Source organism: Rousettus aegyptiacus, unplaced genomic scaffold (assembly GCF_014176215.1).
Source record: "Rousettus aegyptiacus isolate mRouAeg1 unplaced genomic scaffold, mRouAeg1.p scaffold_m13_p_15, whole genome shotgun sequence".
Taxonomy (NCBI): Eukaryota; Metazoa; Chordata; class Mammalia; order Chiroptera; family Pteropodidae; genus Rousettus; species Rousettus aegyptiacus.
The window spans coordinates 8,977,428-8,996,977 of record NW_023416290.1 but is presented as its reverse complement, the minus strand read 5'-3'; the positions used below and the strand labels follow the sequence as shown (position 1 = coordinate 8,996,977).

The following is a 19,550-nucleotide window of genomic DNA, read 5'->3' as shown; positions in this document are numbered from 1 at the left end:
GAAAGGACCCAAACTATACCAATATAAGCATTGTCTGTTTTTCTGAGCAATAACAGAACATTCCTAATAAACAAAATGGAAATTCGAATTACAGAGAGTTTTGTTTATCGTCCAATTTTGTGGTCTGGCGTTAGAACCCGGGGCAACACCTGCTATGTTAATTTAAAATAAAACCGAAGGTTAAACTCTTATAAGATATTCACTATCCCAGAGTCGCGGTGAGAAGTGATTGATCACATGCCGAGTGTGCATTTATTGATTTGTTAATTTCGAAGTGTGGACCTGTGGATAGGACCTTCAAACTTGTATCGCTAATGGGACTTAACGCCAAAATCACCTTTCTGTGATATAACATGTTCCTTGAATAGACTTCCTGCCAATTTAAAGCCTCCCCCTTAACCCTCACCTGCCAATAATCAATCTTCCCCTAAATAGAATGTCCTAGTAAACAGATGTGCTTGGCATTGCATCCAGAAATTCTTGAGCCTTCAGCTTTTAACTTTCATGTGTAAGAAACGCGTCCCAGAAAAGAGAGACCCATACAAATCATATGCTCTTTTTGTTTCCTCTTGGGAGCTTCATGCTGTTAAAAGAGAGTGTTCTGAATACAGCAGATGAATAAAAGCGTAGGGTACATAATATTTTTTATTGGAGACACCTAGAGGCTTCACATGTGTTATCACATTCTCTTTCATATATGACATCTATATTTAGTCACAAAGACTTGGGGGATATATTCAGTATCAAACAGCTTAAGTTACTTTTTAGCAGTTGAGTTGATGCCCTAAGGAATAACCACAATGTGTCTTCTAAGTAGGATCAGAGCCAAAAGGAACAGACTTAAGAAAGCTCCATCGATGTGTTAATTCATTTATTCCACGTGGATTCGAGAACTTCCTGTGTTTGTATTTCTATCCTCATGCAGAGAGTGCAGAATAACGTAGGACATCGCCCTTGCTCTGAAAGAACACCTGCTTTAGCTGTGAGGGGAAGACGCGAACACGCGGAAAAAACTCTTAGTAGTAACGAAAAGAATGTAGCGGTTAAGAATCACTTACTCCTTCTAATTAAATAAAAGGGAGGTCAATAGCGCCAGCCCCCTGTTGGAGGAGCTGGAACCTGACCTGCAAGACAGCCCAGCATCCATGGCAGATGGATCAGAGCGAGGATTTATCTCCGTCTTTTACAAACCGTGTAGGGATAATTCATTTACCCTCTTTCTCACTCGGTTTCTTTCTCTATAAAATGGGACATGGTTATCACAAAGGGCCGTTATAAAGATCAAAGTAGATAATAAAAGTAAGGTGCTTAAAGCAGAGCATAGGTACTCAAATAGCTACATTTTTTTCCCCCCAAGTGAAAAGAACCACTTGAGCTAGGCCTTGTAGTCCAACTGAGTATGGAATTTTCAAATAAAGACACAGTATTTTTCGAATCAGAAGATTGGCATAGATGCAGTTTGGAAACGCAATGAGGGGAGGCACTAAGCCAAGAGGAGGAGGAAAGGAAGGGGGAGGGAGAAAGAGGAGTGATGGAGGCCAAGAAGAGAGGGAAGAAGAGAAAGGAGGAGGAAGAGGAAGACTGTGGTCCTCGGATGCCTCTGCCCTGTACCCTTTTGTGTTTTAAGCATGTCATGTAATAGCTGAATTGGGCCAGATTCTAGCGTGTCCTGACACATCAAGTAGAGAGGTTGGAGTTTACAGTTAAACAGGTGCCTTAAGAAGTTTAAACAGTAAGATTTTCAGGAATGGGGTGTGTGTGTGTGTGTGTGTGTGTGTGTGAGAGAGAGAGAGAGAGAGAGAGAGAGAGAGAGAGAGAGAGAGAGAGAGAGAGAGAGAGAGAGAGAGAAACAATTGAGAGGGTACCAAAAATCCAAAAAGGTTTTTAAAAAAAGTTGCCTAGTTTCATTAACGACATCAAGAATGAGGAAAGGATAGATGTAGAAAACATGAGGAAATAAATAACAATATCAACCACTTGGTAACTGGTCAAATAGAAGACAGGAGAAAGAATTGACAAAGTATCAAGCCCAAGAAACAAGAGAATTGTGACCCCCACCTAAGGAAAATGGGTGTGGAATTTCATTTCACGATACAATAAATTTCTTAAGTGACAATAGTAATTATGGAACAAACATTTATCCGTTGTATGTAAATTAATAGCTATGCTTAGGATAAGTTTATAATGCAGACACGGTAAATATAGGTATATATTAAGTGTTCACTATTATAATTCAAACAGATAATATACTTTTCTGATCATCGATGAACATAGGATAGAATACACACTTGTGATGCATTTTTTCATGACATATTCCTCCTTAGATAAAAAGAATCTTTCCTCAGATTAAAAAAAATGATTTGGGGGAACTAATGATTTTTCAAGTCAGAATGAACTATTTCTGCAAAATACCTATCATTCTACTTTCAACTAAGAAAATGGTGGTGGTAGAGAGGATCACAAAATTTAAAGAGAGTCTAGAAGTAAGAAGAAAAGAAAGAAATATTTAAGTTGCTTCTGCTCATAAACCTTCAACTTCCACTTTGGAAGAGATGGGTTGACATCCTTGTGGAATGTGTGAATGATTTATTTTACAAATGATAATAGGCGCTCCCTTCTTCACCCACTACAGAGACAAATTATTCTTAGTTTTAAGGTTTAGAAAAGTTTTTCCTCTGCCCCTGCTTTTCTTTCTATTCCCTTTTGTTTGTATTTGTTTTCCTTATTCTTGTATTTGTTTCAGCCGCACTTCATTTTAAGATCCTTTTCAAAATAGGAAAGGCATTCTTCAGTCATACCCTTATACTAAATCGGTGAATAGTTTCCAAGATGAGGTATAATTTTATTAGAAGTCCAAAACTGTATTTGCCATTTCAAACTCTTGCACTAGATATTGGGAAAGGATCCTTACTCAAGTCAGCAAGATTTGGAATTAAGATGTAGTCCTACTTCTAGAAATTTGTGGGTTCCTCAAAAGAGATTTGAGTTCCACTCAAGTTTCTAATGAAGACTTTGGCCTGATTTATTTTACTGGACAGAGTTTTCCGAACCATATTCCCTGGTTCCCGTGGGAGAGACGCCAGCCTAAGTATCAGTACCTGTAATCTATTTCGCATTCGGGGTTGCCAAGCAGGAGGGTCTAATGGGCATGAACCAGTTTATAGCTGGAAGCTATTAATGGCTAATGACTGAATTGGCAATTCTTGAGATTATCAGATCAAGGAACCAAGGGAGAAAGATACAACACTCAAGTGCTATAGTTAGATCAATAAACGTCATTTGCAGCAAGCACAAAAGGTGGGCTTAGCTGCCAAGCTTAATACTAGACCATAAAAAAACAAAACGAAACCTAGATCAGCTGCCTTCATCTGCTACCCACTTAGGTCAGTGGGCTAGTGTGCTTGCCTGCAGATTAGGGTGTGGAAGGTGAGCTGAGACCTCTAGGCTTCTCATCTCAGACTGCCTACTCTGAGACTTCAGCTCCAGAGTCCGTTCCTACCTGGACAACATCTAGACTCATCTCAGGTACTTCTTGAATTGGAGAAGTAGGGTCCTTGTAAGAAAAGACAAATAACTGGAAAGGAAGGGCAAGAAGAGAATATCAATGTCATCAAAACCTGTTCTGTCAGAGAGTCACTTTTCTGACACAAACAGAGAGACAAAAAATATATATATATGCTTATTAGTAATTGTTATTAGTCGTTTTGCTCCAAAAACAGCTATCCATTGATCTGCCATTCCAATCGACCACTGCAGTTGTCTCAGAAGTGGAACCGCAGGTGTTCCTACAGTCGCTCCTGCCACTGTCCTAGCCCCTTTGGAGGCTTAGAAAACCCACTGGACCGCCTCATTGGCTTCAGGTAAATCCTATTTCATGCTGGGCAAATGATAAGTTAAAATGGTACTAGCAATGAAATAAAATTCGCCGGATAATGGGAGTCGCATCATAGTCAGGAAGAAGAGGGTGGCACAATGGGAAAAACATTGGAAATCCGGATTCTAGAACGTGGCTACTGCTAACAGTGTGGTACTGAGCAAAGTGGATTAGTTAACTTCGGGAGCACGGCGCCCACCATCTCTTTGCCTTCATTTTGCTGTTCCTTCCATCTGGATTACGTTATTCTCGAGGGGCAAATTCTAAGGCAAACCTAAATAAATCAAACATTTCCCCTCGAAACCCAGAAGCGAAGGTGGGGGGGTAGGGGAAAGGCTTTCATCTAGTTCAGTCTCACCTCGTGCTTCTGAATCGAGCTTTACACTTCGTCTCTTCCTCATGCGCCACCGTTAAACTTGTCTTCCTTTAGCGCTGCTCCATCCTGCCTTCCCATCATTCTGAAACAGCCATCTCCCAACTTCCTACAGCACCCAGTCTAAACCTGGCATGTAAGGACCTGCGTAACCTTTCCCACCATCACCACTCACCTCCCCTGGGCAGGTTCTGCTCTCCACGTCCCCCGACTCAATGCCCCTCGCTTCTGCTACGAAGCGTTTGCGTCGTGCTGTTTTCTGAGCTGGACTGTCCTCCCATCGTGGTCCTGAATGTCCAAATGTCCTCGATCCTTAAAGACACATCATCTTCACTACCTCCACGGAACTTTCTGTTCCTATTTCCCCTCTTACAGGTGTTCTCTTACCATTTAAAATCTTACATATAATTTTAGCTCTTAATTAAGTTGTCTTGCATTTATTGTTCATAGATGTTTAAGGGCAACTGGGATAGAAAAATTGCATTTGAGTCACTGAGAAATTTTAGGAAACTAATCAGGAAATCCACAGACACACCAGGCAATTCTTTGGACAACGTGGAAGGCGCTGTCTCATGCACCAATCCCCTGACTTACATTTTTTTCCGTCTTCTGCCCACATCACTCTTCAGGGCTGAATTTGAGCCAGCTGGATTCTATCAGGTTTAAAATACAATAGCCCAACTAGAGTTCCCATCTTTCTTTATTAGATGTGAATGGTATAGCTGGGTGTCACTGGCATACCAGCCACTCAGAATTCTACTTCATCAATTAATTGCTCTTAAGAGCTGGATTGAGGAGATTGTGACAATTCTGTTTTTAAGAACCTGTACAATATGGCCAGACCAGAACCTCAGCGAAAGTGCCAAATACATAGACCTGTCCCATTTGAATGAAAATACCCACCATCTACTGCAAAGCAAAAATTAAAATACCCTGTAAACTCCATAGTACATTATATAGAGAGATAAAATTTTTTTGTGTGTGTAGTAGGATTTGACTGTGAAAATTCTTTGGCTACAGTCTCATTTGTAAGATAATTATTAGCCAGTGAATGACAGGCTTTAAATTACTAAGAAGAAAGAGGAAATTATCACACATTTTGCCAATGCTGTAGATCTAGATCTTATTTCTTACGGTTTTCTTAAATAATTTAGGATTAGGGATGATTTTCCAGGAAAGGCATGTAGGATACCATAGAAACACAGAAAGTTAGAGTATAGAGATCATCTAAGTAGAATCCCTTATTTTACATCTGAGGAAACCGAGACGTGGAGGTGTTCAGAGACCTACCTAAAATCACAATCTCATTCTGACCAGAGGGAGTTCTATAAGCTAGACTTTATAAGTACAAGTAAGTAAAATTCTACCAGGACTCAAAAGGAGTTCATGTGTCAATCGTACTTTAAGACCTAACAAGAACACGAAGGTATAAAGCCAGCTCTCTTTGTGACCATGGACCCTGCTTGTCGAGTGCTAGGATGAATGATCAGGTGCTATAAGGAGTTTGTGGGACTGAACAAATAACAGAAAAAGCATTTATTGTTCATATGGGTTCCTTGCAGAAAATCCATTCTAACAGAAATATCCAAGCACTGTTGCTATGGACAATCTGAAAGTGTGTAGCTTTGCTTCAGACAACCTTCTTTGCAAAGGCATTTTTTGACCTGTGCCCAAAGATGATGACGATATTAATCATTACTCATAGCTATTTCTGCGTACCAGAAAACAGTCCGAGAGAGGACAAGCCCAAGTCTGAAACACAAGTGAATGGGATAAGCAGTGTTATAACGCATGTCTGCTAATTCCTACTTCACTGCCCCATGCTTCAGGTGATTCAAAATATATCCATTCTCTCAATATGAGGAGGCCTCTTACGTTAGAACAGCCCAGGTGCTCCTCGGTAATGCCACCTCGTTGAGAAACGTTTGAAATACCTCCTGGAATTTTCCCAAGAGAAGTATGAGGGCAATATGCTTCGCAGCTTAATAAATTACATGAGTGTATACACCATTATATATCTGTATAATTTATGTTTAAAACATTTATTTGTAAAAGAAGGAGAATCGATCATTATTGGATTAGAAATATGTCTCATAGCCATTAACATACATTTTTCATTTTGCACTATGAAGAATAACAATTTAATAATTCAAAATAAAAGATTAATTTAGACTGCTTAAGTGTGGTTTTGACTCTTTGAAAAATAGTTTTGTTTTTAAAACATGTTCTAGATTTCCTTTTCTGTTGTCATAAGTATCTAAGTGAAGCCATTACGATTGTCAGAGCAATGAAAGAAATATGTCACAGGAAAAACAGGATTTTCATTCATTTTTTTAAAAGTGATTGGTCATATTTCAATCCACTGGAGAATGATTGCAAATCTGGTTAGAATTATAAAGAAATCAGGCTTACCAATATTACACTTCTGACGAAAAGGAAAGATTCAGTTGAGAATGTGAAGATAATGTGGCAGAATTATTATCTGTCTGTCACATAGCTCAACCTTGTTACAGTGAATGCTGAAAAGGGATTCTATGAAAAATTACTTCTTCGGTCTATAAGAACATTGTTCATACTAGTTTCAAGTAAGCCTATGCATCGAACACTTCCTAAAACATGCTTTCCTATTTCCTACTTGTATCTCCATGGTTGTTTGACTACTATGAAAATAAAGCAAGACATTTTTACTACTCAAAGGGAGGCTCAGAAGAAATAAAACTGAACTCTTCCTAAACTCTTTGCAGCTCTGTAGTTCTGCCATTGGGCAGCAACTGCCCTTGAGTTTCTATGACCTTTTCTCAAAACCTTCACCAAACCAAACAAACAAAAAACAGATAAAATGGGAAATTGTTAAAGTACAAACAGCATGCGTGCGCTCACGCGTGCGCGCGCGCGCACACACACACACACACACACACACACACACACACAGAGAGATGCAAATCCTTGCAGGAAGAACATAACCCAAAAGATATGACACATAGTGTGAGAGCATCGTTCTTGTTTTTCTCACTCATCACAGGGACTCTTAAGTAGCTCTAAGCTTGTTATGAAGAGAGATAATGAACTTTCTTAGTTGGTACTGCAATTTGTAAGTCTTCCGCAGTCTTATGTAATTCGATTTTTCCTAGTTTATGAAATGCACATCATTTAACTTTATATAGTAATCTGTATTTTCCAAAGTGTTTTCAAATATTTCGTTTGATTTTGATAACTCTGTGGAACATGTCACACAACTAAGTACCTGTGCCCCTTTTAAAGGATAAGAAACAGTGGCATTTTGAAGTACTGCATACACTGAAACATATTTAGGGGGCTAAGACCGTGATGAATCTGTGTAAATGGTACGCGAGTGTTTTTTTTCTATTATTCTTGCAAATTTTCTATAAGTTAGCTCAGCTCTCCAAACATCAGGGGTGTTTTTTTTTTTTTGTAACTACTTTTAATGCAAATTTTTTTTAAAAAAGATACAGAGACACAGGGGAGTTAAATAATCTGCATATGCTAATAGAGCTGATTGGGGGCAAAACAAAGAATGAGAATAATCCACATCTTCTATTTCTCCACATTTCCTCCAAACCTACTATCCATTTTCGTATAAACTGAAAAGTAATTTCCACTTAGAAGTATTTATAAACCACAATCACACCTTCTGCCAATCCGTCATTAAAATCAGTACCATAGCCCAGGGAAAACTCAGTTATTGTTTAATGATAACTTTTATTTATATATCGTATTACCCATTGCAAATCATCTGTACTCTTCTGTTTTATTTGATGGCTTTAAGTGAAGTAGATAGCACAGGCGTTATTATTGGGCCCACTCTACAGATTAAAAAACAAGCTGTGAATTGTTATGTCGATAGTCTGACAGATGTGACTTTTTACTGTATGGATAACCTTTTCGAGATAATAATCTCATGTCTATATGATAAAAAACAGGCTGAGGATTACTCGTATCATTATTGCTCATAGCTACCAAGTGGCAGAGTCATGTTCTGCAGACAGATACTCAAGTGCTGAAGTTCTAGCCCCAGTACCCTTTCCAACATAACCCTTTGACATTCCGATGCCTTCTCATACCCCTAATGACCACATCTAAAACTTCCAGGGCTCATGTCACATTTAACAATAGAAGAAATAACCACGAAAGATTCCTGTTTTATTTATTAATATTACATATAACAGCTAACATTTACTAAGTACAAGTAAGTGCTTCGTATATATTATCTAATTTGTTTCAACGTCTCTATGATGCAGAATTCTCACAGGCCCCACATCACACAAACAAGGAAACGAGGTCCGAGAGCTTGACTAACTTGGCTGATATGATCGGCCTGTAGGGGCCAAGGTGGGACCCTGAACTCCAGACCCCCTCCCATCAATTAAATAGTCCTTATTCCACATTTTCCCTTCTTCCCTTTAAACTCAGTTGATATTTCAACCAATTCCTTACCCGTATATTCAGTAATTTTTAAATTCCGCGACGGACTGAATCCTTTCCAGGAACACAGTTTGCGTGGAAAAGCGCATGCGTGAAAAAGCAAGTGCCGCGTCTCACTTGCATCAGCAGCAGGCGTGGCACACGTTAAGCACTCAGTAGATGCTTGTTAAATGAGTGAATGGTGTTTGGAGCTCTTCATAATAAAAAAGTTGTTCAGACGTCATGATCTAAATACTTAAACACGAGACCTAAAAATTAAGTTGGTTTATTTCTCCAAACCTCTGCTTTACAGCAAAGCATACGGTTTCAAAGCCAGAGCAAAATAATAATAATTAAGAATAAAACGGAAACAAATTTCACAGGTTTAAATTTTTTATTTTTTTTACTTTTAAACCATCCCATGGGAAGTTGAACTGTTCTGTCGATAATCTGACGGATGTGGCTTCCGACTGTATGGATAAACCTCTTTGAGATTATAATCTCATGTCTACGTGACAAAAATGATGCTCAGTGTCTCACCCCTGGCGGAACTTCATGACTTTTCCCTTTGCCATAACCGCTCAGGATTAAAAGTGGCAAGCTGGTTCAGCGATGACGCGGGAAGGGACCAGTCAGAGAAGATGAGGTCAGGACAAGTGGCAGGATACATGGTACCCTTTCCACATCTCTTCCATCCCACACTTCCAGCCGCCGCTTTTGGGTTTCCTCCCACTCTGTAGTTCCTAGTAATATTCATTTGTAGACACATTTTTAAACGAGAATGGTTGGGTGAGCGAGAGGACCCTGTTCTCTACCTCCTTCCTCCTTCAGGAATACAGCCTCTGCCCCGCCGCGCATTCCAACACAGCGCAGATGGTACAAGTGCAGGGCTTAACCTTACTGCGAAGGGGATTTCAGGGTAGAAAACGCACGGCGCACGTCGGGTCTCAGGTTACTCGGCTTGGTACGGTTTACAGCATGAAAGCAATTCCTTTCAGGTATCGCCCGTTATCACCCACTTTGCTGTCCGTCACCCTTGCCTCAGGCTTCTTCGCCTCTGGTTCTTTTTACAAGGCACCTGCCAGCCCAGACATGGGTACTTGCAGATCTGCAAAATGAGGCTTTTCTCTGTCTCTGTCTCAGCACATCCTCTAGCTGCGTCTCTCTGACAGTGCGACCTCTGCAGTCCTTGTGCCCAGGGCCCTGTGCCCAGGGCCCTGTTCTGTCCCCTACACCTCCTGCTCTGGCTTCATCCCCTCCCTGCAGCCTGAGATCCCGCGCATTGCCCTAGCTCCCACTCCCTGGCTTATTTTTCATTTGCAATTTATTCCTCCACCTGCTCTCAAAAAAAAAAAAATTGGAGGGGACAAACTGGACTTGGCACATGCTGATTTTCTTGGGTGATGTTCCCTCTGTTCTTTTTTTTTTTTATGTCTCTCTAATCCACTATTTTCTAATGAAAGCTTTCTTAGGGTTTCTAAGTCCCGGGGCTGAAAGTCACAGCAATAATAACATTCAGATTATTGTCAATAATTATTAATTACCATTTTTTTAAAGAGATTCCTATTGCTTTTCTTTCATGTCAGTTAATATTTATATTTAAACACAGAAACCTAGGCAACGGTTGTCAGGGTCACCCTTCGGCTTATGCTCACCAAAAAGAGGAATACGTTTTTTACTCAGTCGGGACACATAATACTGAACTCACACTTAGGGCGTGAATGCCCTAAAAGGCTTTCAGAAAAGGAAGGAGAAACCGAATGACGCTGAATACCCACCACACGCCGGACCCTGCCAGTCACTTTCAGACTTTGCTATTCCTGTGCTTGTCATTCTAGTTATAAGTGAAGGAACCAGACTGAAAACAACTACACACTGAAGAGCTAGGCTTTGAACCCAACTCTGTCGGTCTCCAACAATCAATGCTGTCTCTAAAAGAAAGTCCTATGTCAATGCTACGCGGTAAAACGCAGTCGTTAATCACGTGGGGGCAGTTTACTTTTTGCTACAGTTCACACCTTTTTCCCATAGACTAATTAATTTCCCAATCAGGTAACGTGCTTCTCACAATTTACTAGGCTTTTGGGTAAATTGCTAAAGGAAGGTTTGCTGTAAAGCTGGCGAACCAGAGAAGACCGAGAACGCAATAAACACTTGTGAACTGGTGTGCAACACAGCGCCTGTTGGGGCAGATCTGCCACAAAACACAGACTGGTCTGGACATTGCTTGTGAACAGCTGGCCTAAGTGTCCATCTCCCAGACTCGTCCCGGGGGTTTGTGACCAAGCCAGCCCTGAGTGGGTTAAACGACCCCATGGGAACACTATTGGTTATTTAGAATCTAGGGCATTACTATGAACTTACTGCTGAGTTTTCTGTAGGGCATTATTACCGCAGTTCCAAGTTAGCAAGACTTAACATGCGCTTTCTTACTGTATTCCCTCATTTAATATATCCTTGCTTCTTAAATCACTCCCAGAAATTCTTAGGAAATGTGAAAGGAATTTATTAAGTCAACGTGTTATCTTTTTCTCCAACAGAACGTCAGATCACTTCTTGAAAGATCCTTTCCGAATTCTTCTTCAGATCAAACCGATTTTAACAAACTTGAATATACACACCATAATTAGGAAACCAATTTATTCAGTTAATTTGCATCAGTCTAAATAATTTTTCCTGACAGATGACTTCCGTTGCGAGCACCAAGTACTTTTTAAATCCTAGTCAGGTTATTGCTAAGGAGAAACGATTTCACATTTCTCATAAAGATGCCAGTCATTAAGGATATTAACACAAATTCCTTCCCTCGAAGAGAAACGAGCCGTCATTTTAGCAGTGTTGCTGCGTCAGCCTTTCTATTGTCAAACACAACAAATGATGAGAAAATCAATTTACTCTTTAGAATTAAGTCAAGTGAGGAATCCTTTGAAGTGGGGGTGCAGGGTTTTGCTTGGCTCCTGTAGTCACAGAAAAGCGAGTACTGTATATATGTTGGTAAAATGTTGTGGAACGTAGTAAGGACTACTTGTTGCCATAGACATTACAGACAGAATCTATCTCCGAAAAAGAATTCCCCACTCCTAAAATAGACGTTTGATGAGCAACAGATGTGGTTTACACGAACCCTTGTTCAGCCGGACTAAGAATATATTGTGATCTGGATGAGGCACAGTCCAGAAAAGGGGAAGTGACTATGGCACGGCTCGTGGAGTTTGAATATATTTATTTACCCCGTAAAGCTTCTCGCATAAGGCTTAATGAAAATGAGCATGTCGCTGATAGTTTCTAAGGAACGGAGGATGCCATACGTGCAAGGGTTGGAGATGCCACACGTACTGCTTATGGCAGAGTTTATGATTTTCTGTAGCCTTAAGAAGGTGGAGAAAAGCAACTCGCTGGGTAGCCACAATCTTCAGAGTGATGTATGTTCTGGCAATGATTCTCAAGTTCCACAACTTAGTTCCCCCACCCATTAAGGGAAGATTAGATCATTGTTTGAGAATGACAAGCATTTAATATTTGGAATGATGAAATAATAAAGTGCCCAGAGTCTATAGAAATGCTGAGGAGAAAAGATTAATTTCAAACCAGAATCTAGTACAAACATGACCTTCCTATGGTAAATCTCATGAATAGGAAAAGAAATTACATCTAAAGCTTTGTTTATAGGGCTGAAATTTTGAAAATACATTAATGCTGGGATTTTTTCAGATGGAATAAAAAGATCCGTTTGTTGTAATCTTGTCTGTGTAGATGAGAGGAATTCTTTCTGCTCCCTTTAACCGAAAGAATGTGGTTAGTAAAGGTTTAAATGACAGCGATGGAAGGGTCAATTTTGTATTCCTTTGCCTTTAGGCGCGACTATAGTTAAACCATCTCAGAGAGAGAACCATGCTTTGCTCTCAAAAATCTCCAGGTGTAATGATAAAAATTAAAAAGAGCAGATGGGAAAGCTTAGGGACCTTGAAATTAATAAAGGTCAGCTCTGGCTGACACCATTTCAGTTAAAATTCATTTCTATTTGCAAACAGCCCGAGCCTGACACTTAGCAAAACTACAAAGGAGGTGACATTTGGCACTAGCTCTGTGAAATTCCAGGTAGTATGAGTACTAATGTCTGGCCATCGTTTTGATCATCTCCTCTCCTCGATCATCTCCTCTCCTCCTCACCTCATTGCCTGAGGGTCCCGGGATGACCAATCACAGGACATGTGACACTGAGCACATGAAATCAACAGCAGCTTATTGGTCACATTTACGCCGCATGCCACGTAGGGCCACACGAAGGTTGACTTCAGGAACAGAGTGGACAGACGGGGCTGTGGTGGGGCAGGCTGTGTAGTAACAAGAGGGTGAGGCGTGCCCTGGTTCCCAGGGGAGGATGTGATTGGCTTGTTTCAATGAGTGTGCGGGCCGGCAGGGAAGTAGAACCAACGAGGATGAAGGCCAGGGGAAGTGCAGCTCTTCCAAATGTAGAGAAACCGTCCAGATGGGGAGCGTCTCCCACTTGGGGGGAGGGGCGAATGTCAAGTATAAGCTGGGGACCTCACAGGCCGATGGGGCCCTGTGAAGCTAAAGATGTCGAGGCAGCCCGTGAAATCTTAGGCCATACGAGCCAGTCATCCGTACGAACTATATCAGCTTACGGGATGCTCAGGTTCCTTGGCTGTACTTGTCTCTGCCACACCTACTGTTTCATGTAAGAAGTCACTTTTGATGAGATTGATAAACATGGGGGCATAAGCGGTTTTGTAACAAGAGTGCTCACAGGCCAAGGCTGTGTAATTAGCTGGATGAATTCATGCAGAAGTACCCTTTGCCACTCACTTTGCCTTCAGTGGAAAGAGGAAGAGAGCCCTAAATCACCCAGACAAATGACGTAGTTAACTCTTCACTTGATTTTAATTTCGTCAGCAGGTGAATGTTGACCAACTTCAGACCCACAGACGAAGGCCAGAAGATGGTGTAGCTTGCCAAAATGAAGATATTTCTGCCTTCCATTTTTCAGGAAAAATACTGTCAGGAACCAATCAGGTCAGACTATTTCTCACTTCCCCTGCGATTTAACAAGTGAGGAGAAAGGACCCGGGGAGGCCCATAGTTCCAGGCAGAGCTTGGTCATGCGAAGTGAATACTGGGCCTGTCTTAAAATCTTGAGCAAGTTTAATCTCTCCAGACCCCACATTCTATACCATTTTAGTGAGGAAGTCAAAATAGATCAAGAGTATTTAAACAATTTTCTCAGTAGCAAAACCCTTGTTTCAGATGAAATCTAAAGTCACTCTGTAAAACAGAAATGAAGCTTCCTTGTTCGAACCCAGTAAATGGAGCCCGAGCTCTGTCGACCTGGCTCCCCCCTCAGGTTGCTCCTTCCCCCTCATGTTCACGCCCTTCCAAGATTTCCCAAGCGCTCCCTTGAACGCCTAGGGTTCCTTGGCACCCAGTTTGAAAACCAGCAGATGAGCTGCTATCTAATGTCCCTTCCGGCTTTCAGCAGAATGGGGTGGGGGGGGGGAGGGAAATCATAGATTATGGAATCAGACAGATTTAGGTTCAAATCCTACTTCTGTCACTTCGTTGTGTGTATGGCCGGTTCTCTCATCTGTAAAGGGAAGATAAAGACAACTCTCCTGTAGGACAATTCAATTGCTAGGTTAAGAATACTTGTGAAGACTCCAGCCAGTGCTTGAAACCCAGGGGGACTCGGAAATGGTAACAGTAACTGAAGGTCACGTCCCCGACTTCAGCTGAACAAAATGAGGGAAGATCATATACTTGAACTCCTAGATCGCAATGAGACCTCTGTCATTCCCGAAGCCAAAACCTCAAGAACTTGCGGCTAAAATTCCTCTTTAGAACCTGATTGTTTTTATTGTTCCAAATTAGTGGAGGCGGGAATATCCTTCTAATTCGCTGAACATTCTGTGTGCCTAGGAGCATACACAGTGTAGACACACCCCGAGTCTCTTAAATGACACCGTGGTCGATCCAACCTCCACTGTTGGAATTTAAAGCACGTTGCTTTCATCAAAGAAACACAGGGGAAATGTCAGTAAGAACACTTTAATACTAAGCCACAAGAAATTCAGTACCTGATAGCTCCCGTCTGACATTTCACCCCGCATCATAAAACAACTCAGCAGAGGCGCCTTCTTCATCTGTTGAGCTGCTGTTGTGATAACCTGCATTTTTTTCCACAGTGGAGGCGTTTCCCCCCGCCCCCCTCACTCTCCACCCCCTGGGAAAATGCATCCGAGAAGTCTGTGATTTCTGAAAACCTCACCTTTTGGGAATTTTCCTGGCATTTTTATTAAGACCCACTTTATAGGTTACTGTCAAGATCTTACGTCCTCAAGGAAGCTGATTCAAAGCTTAGACGCTCCCTGCCACATTTTATAAAGCTTTAGTTTTTTTTTTTTTAATTTGTGAAAATTTCCAAACATACACAAAAGAAAAAGGATCCCACACAGTCCCATAAGCCTATTGCACAGCTCCAATATCAATACTGCGGCTTTCACCTGAGCCCATGGAGGTCGCTTGGGGCCACTTTCACCCCAAGACTGCTGGGCCGGGTACGATCGGGCAGCTGTCAGTTCCATTCAGCAAACACGCATTAAGTGTCTGCTTTCGGGGGCCCCTGTCCCAGGCCACCTGGGAGAACCGCTGAGAAGCCAGGCAACAGGTTAGAAATTACAACAGAAGAGCAGAGTCGCCAGGGAGAAAAGGGGATACTTGGGGAGGCTTTTGTGGGACAGATGGGGTTTGAACTAAACTGGGAGGAAGTGGGAGCGAAGACATTCCAGGCAGAGGAGGGGGGGGATGGAAGGGTGGGAAGTAGGGGGACCGCAGGGCCCTTTTAGAGGCCGCCTCACATTCTAACGTGCTGGGGTAGGTGACGCAGCGTAGAATCAGTGCGGAGACAAATGGAAGCATTGAATGCCAGGATGAGAAGTTCCTTACGTGTTGGGGAGCAGTGCCGGGAACAGGGCAGGATAATAACAACCTAAAGAAAACAGGAGGTCCAGAGTTGGGGGACGAGGGTAGCAGAGATGCCCCAGGGTCTGATGTAAAGAACCTCCCTTTGCCGCTCCCACTGGGAAAAGAGCAAAGACGGCAGAGGGTTGGCGCTGGCCCAGGGAACTGCCTACACCCCATCGCTGAGAAAACAGGAGGCCGGGCGTGCGGCGAGGCGGGCAGGAGCACCTGGTCCGGCCCGGAGGCGCACCAGTGTCCACCCAGCACTTGGCCCCTGGAACGCCTGCCTCGCCAGACACATCTTCCTCGGGCACTCGGTGCCGCCACAGGCGGCTACTGTGCGGGGCGCAGGGCAGGGGGGCGGGACCGCACGCCTGGAAACCCTGACCCCCGCCCCTGCGCCCCCCAGGGCCCTCCCCTGCCGCCGGCCGCCAGCTGCAGCTCCCTGTTTGTTTGCCGAGGTTTGCATGCACAGATTGAGTTGCCTTTTTTTTTTTTTTCCCCTCCCCAGTCAGTTCAGCAGTGTCCCGAAATTCACCCCCAGTGTAACTTCTGCCTCTGCTCCTCCTCTTCTTGGAAGTGCCTTTTGTTTGTCTGGCAGCCCGGGTTCTATGGGGGTGTGTGATGATAATAATCCCCGGGCTTATATAACCCTCTTCGTCTTGCAAGCACTTGGCAGACGGTCCCTAATGAAACTGCGGGCCGGTGTCAGGCCCCGCGGCCGCAGCGGCGAATAGGAAACCCCAGGCTGAGGCCCGGAGGCCGGGAGGCCGGGAGGGAGGGCGGCGAGGGTCAGAGGCCAAGCCTTGGCGGCTCCCGCGCCGGGAGGTCAGGGGAGATAAGGGACAATGACTCCCGCCTCCAGGAGGAAGGAGGTCCCGCTGCCACTTTATCTCCGCGCCCCTGCAGGCTCCCAGCGCCCAGAGCTGGTCCTCCGGAGGTGCTGAAGGCGGCTCTCGTAAGTATGATGCTCGGCTTTTTCTTTCTTTGCGAAGGAAGGAAAACAAACTTTTCTTTGCTGCCCTAATCCATTTCGTGGGATTTATTCACGCGAGAGCCCTTTTCCTCAGTCGGATTGTTAGGTGATGGAAAGTGAGTTTCTGGCCAAAGTTCTCCACCCAGTTGGGTCGCTCCCAAACATCACAGGAGGGGGAAGTGGTTTCTGGTGATAATTCACTCTAACGAAACAGCGCCCAGGTGAGGTGCGGGAATCAGCCCCCGCTTTCACTGAGCCCTGGTCCTGGGGACTGGTCCCCACGCACACCTCACCCTAGAGTGCGACCTTGACTGTTCACCTGGCCAGTTAGGAGCAGAAACTTTGACCTTCAGTTTTTCTGCCGTCATGTTCACAGTTTCAAACAAATCTAGCTGTTGGAAGCTTCTCTCCCACTCTTGAAATGAATGCCATCTTTCGGTGTAGGCTTGAAACTCGCAGCAGCTGCCCTAAACCCTGTAAATCACTGTGACTGTTGCGGACCTGTGAATAGTTAAGGTTTTCACTGCAGAGCTCGCGGTTCTAAACGGTGGAGGAGCACGGACTAGCAAAACCCGAAGCTCTGTTGTTACCTTTCTGTGAAGAATACTGAACCAACCCAGTGTTTTTCTCAGGGGCGACGCTCACTGCTTTGAGAAATTGTCTTTCAACAAAAGGAGAATTTAAAACTCTAGAATAATACTGAGAAAGAAGTGATTTCTGCACACTCCGAAAGTGTGATTTGCTAATTGAACGAGCCAAGAAAATAAGGTGCTGTTGGGGATAGTCGTACAATTTGCATTTATAAAACCACAGCTATAATTTGCGCGTGACGAGATATGGAAAATTATTATCTTTATTTCAGGTAAGGAAACTAAGAAATATGATTTGGTAATGATGTAGAAAAGCAAGACCTCTCACTTTTAGTGACATAAGTTCTATGATTAATCTACTGAGCTCGATTGTCTTTCTCTTTAGATAAACAGATAGCAAACCACATACAATGTGTATGTATAAGTTTGTGTGTATTTTTGAATTATCCAAAATTTGTACACTTGTATCTATCTAACGCTCGGTATGTTACATGTAGTAATAGATCCAAACACCTCATCCAAATTGGACCAGAATGAGGTAGAGCTATTTATTCGTTATTTATCCACCAAACATGGGAAACATAAAAAACTGTGCCTATGTTTAAAAGTCTGTTTAAATGGCATTTCCACGTAGAATTCTCTGTGGCTTCCAAGAAATTCCAGGGCGCAAGGAAAGTTGAAAATGAGACTGGATTCTAGTTGCTTTTACCCCTAAATTTAAAAGCAATCTGTCAACACTAACTTCTTTACTCTAGCTAATTTAATTATCAAGATCGGCCACATAAGCTCAAGGTTAGCCTCAAAGGCACACTGATGGGATCCAATTTGAGGACCGTTATTGCCATCACCTGGTTACAGATCTTTAAGATTTTCAGCCTCAGGTTTCACAAATATAAGCCCAGTACTGTTCGCCCCAAGGAGGGGATTGCCGAAAGGACTAAAAGGAAATAATGTGTAAAATGTCTAGCCCGGTGGCCGAGAACAGCAGTGTTTTCAATTTTAGGGTTTTCCGTTTATTCTATTTTTCATCTTCGATTCAAGCCCTTTGTTTATTGAGTGTCTACTATGTATTGCATGCCACGCTAAGTACTAGCAGTGATTCAAAGGCGAATAAGATTGATGTTCTGCCCTGGAAGAGTTCATAGTCTGAAGAGACAGATCAAAATAGCAGATAATTTCTTTAACAGCATAATACTTGCAAAAATAGCAGTGTGTTCAAGACTAAGTGACAGAATTGAGGCCAGAGTGATTGTCCTTCCTGGTGAAAGTCGAAAAAGGAACTTTCACCAAGATGATGTTGATTGCGTGCCTTTTAAAGAGCCAGCGGGAGTGTGGAAGGACCGTCCTGAAGGCTTTGGAGAGCGGAAGGTGCGAGAGAGCCTGGGGACAGCAAGTGGTTTCAGTTGGTGTTAGTGTTGATTCTAGGGGGCTGGAGGTTTAGCCAGGGGCTGGATCTTGGGTATTCTGAGGCTTCATACTGAGGTGATGCTTTGGACCGAGGTGTTTGGATCTATTACTCTATTAACACATACATAGACAAGCTCATCCACAAAGCATTTCCTTATAGGTTCACATCAATGCAAAAAGCTTGGCCTGAAATGTAAGTCAGCTACATCCCTGAACATCGTTTGGTTTAGTAGACTGTGTTGCTTGTTCGATTGCTTGGTCGTCGCATACCCATCTCAGTGGTGAAAGCATCGTAGCACAGACTCCTTAACTCTCCCAGGCCCGGCACTTCCAGGACCACTCATTAATCAATGGGGGGATGAGGGAGGACTTTGAACGCAGCTGAGAAGGTGGAGAGAGAATAGATGCGATCCATGTTTTAGGAAGATTTTATGGAGATCGCGTAGTATGCAGTGTGGTGTATGGGTTAGGCCAAGGCCAGAGGGTGGTAATGCTATAAACTAGGAGACAAGGTAAAGGATGATTATAGCAGTAAGTGAGAAATGCTGAGGTCCTGAGCAGTGCAGGGGACAATAGGGCACAGATCCAGAGATATTTAGAAAGTAGAACATTCTCATTTTGGGGACTGAATGAACAGAATACAGAAAAAGGAAACGTGTATAATATTAGTTTGGGACTTGGGCAACTGCGTAGCTGTAATGGAAACCTGTAAAACAAGAGAAGGTACAAGTTTATAGAAGAAAATTGAGTTAGTTGGGATGTATGGGGTCGAGATGTCAATAAGAGCTTAGATTGCAAGACTGAGTAAAAATCAAAAGTAGTTTATCAAAAAAATGCAAAATTGCCAGGTTTTTCTTGGAAATTTTCAAGAGAAACAAAGTCTGGGCTCTTCCTATTACGCTCAATGCCCCCAAGAAATGTCAGTCTCTGGGA

The 19,550-nt window shown here is 42.8% G+C and overlaps 1 protein-coding gene across 4 annotated transcripts in view; it reads left to right on the top strand.

The window, feature by feature from the left end:
* The window catches only part of SULF1 (sulfatase 1), a 137,378-nt gene that overhangs the window by 6,923 nt on the left and 110,905 nt on the right, over positions 1-19,550 (top strand). Inside the window, exons 1-2 of one of the 4 annotated variants that reach the window (XM_036232801.1) lie at positions 15,544-16,105; positions 16,510-16,602. The exons of 2 other annotated variants lie outside the window; for them this stretch is intronic. The gene's annotated coding sequence lies outside the window, so the exon portion shown is untranslated. Of the gene's footprint in view, positions 1-15,543; positions 16,106-16,135; positions 16,603-19,550 lie in introns of those variants that run through there. One more of the 4 variants, XM_016152976.2, reaches the window with a different exon arrangement.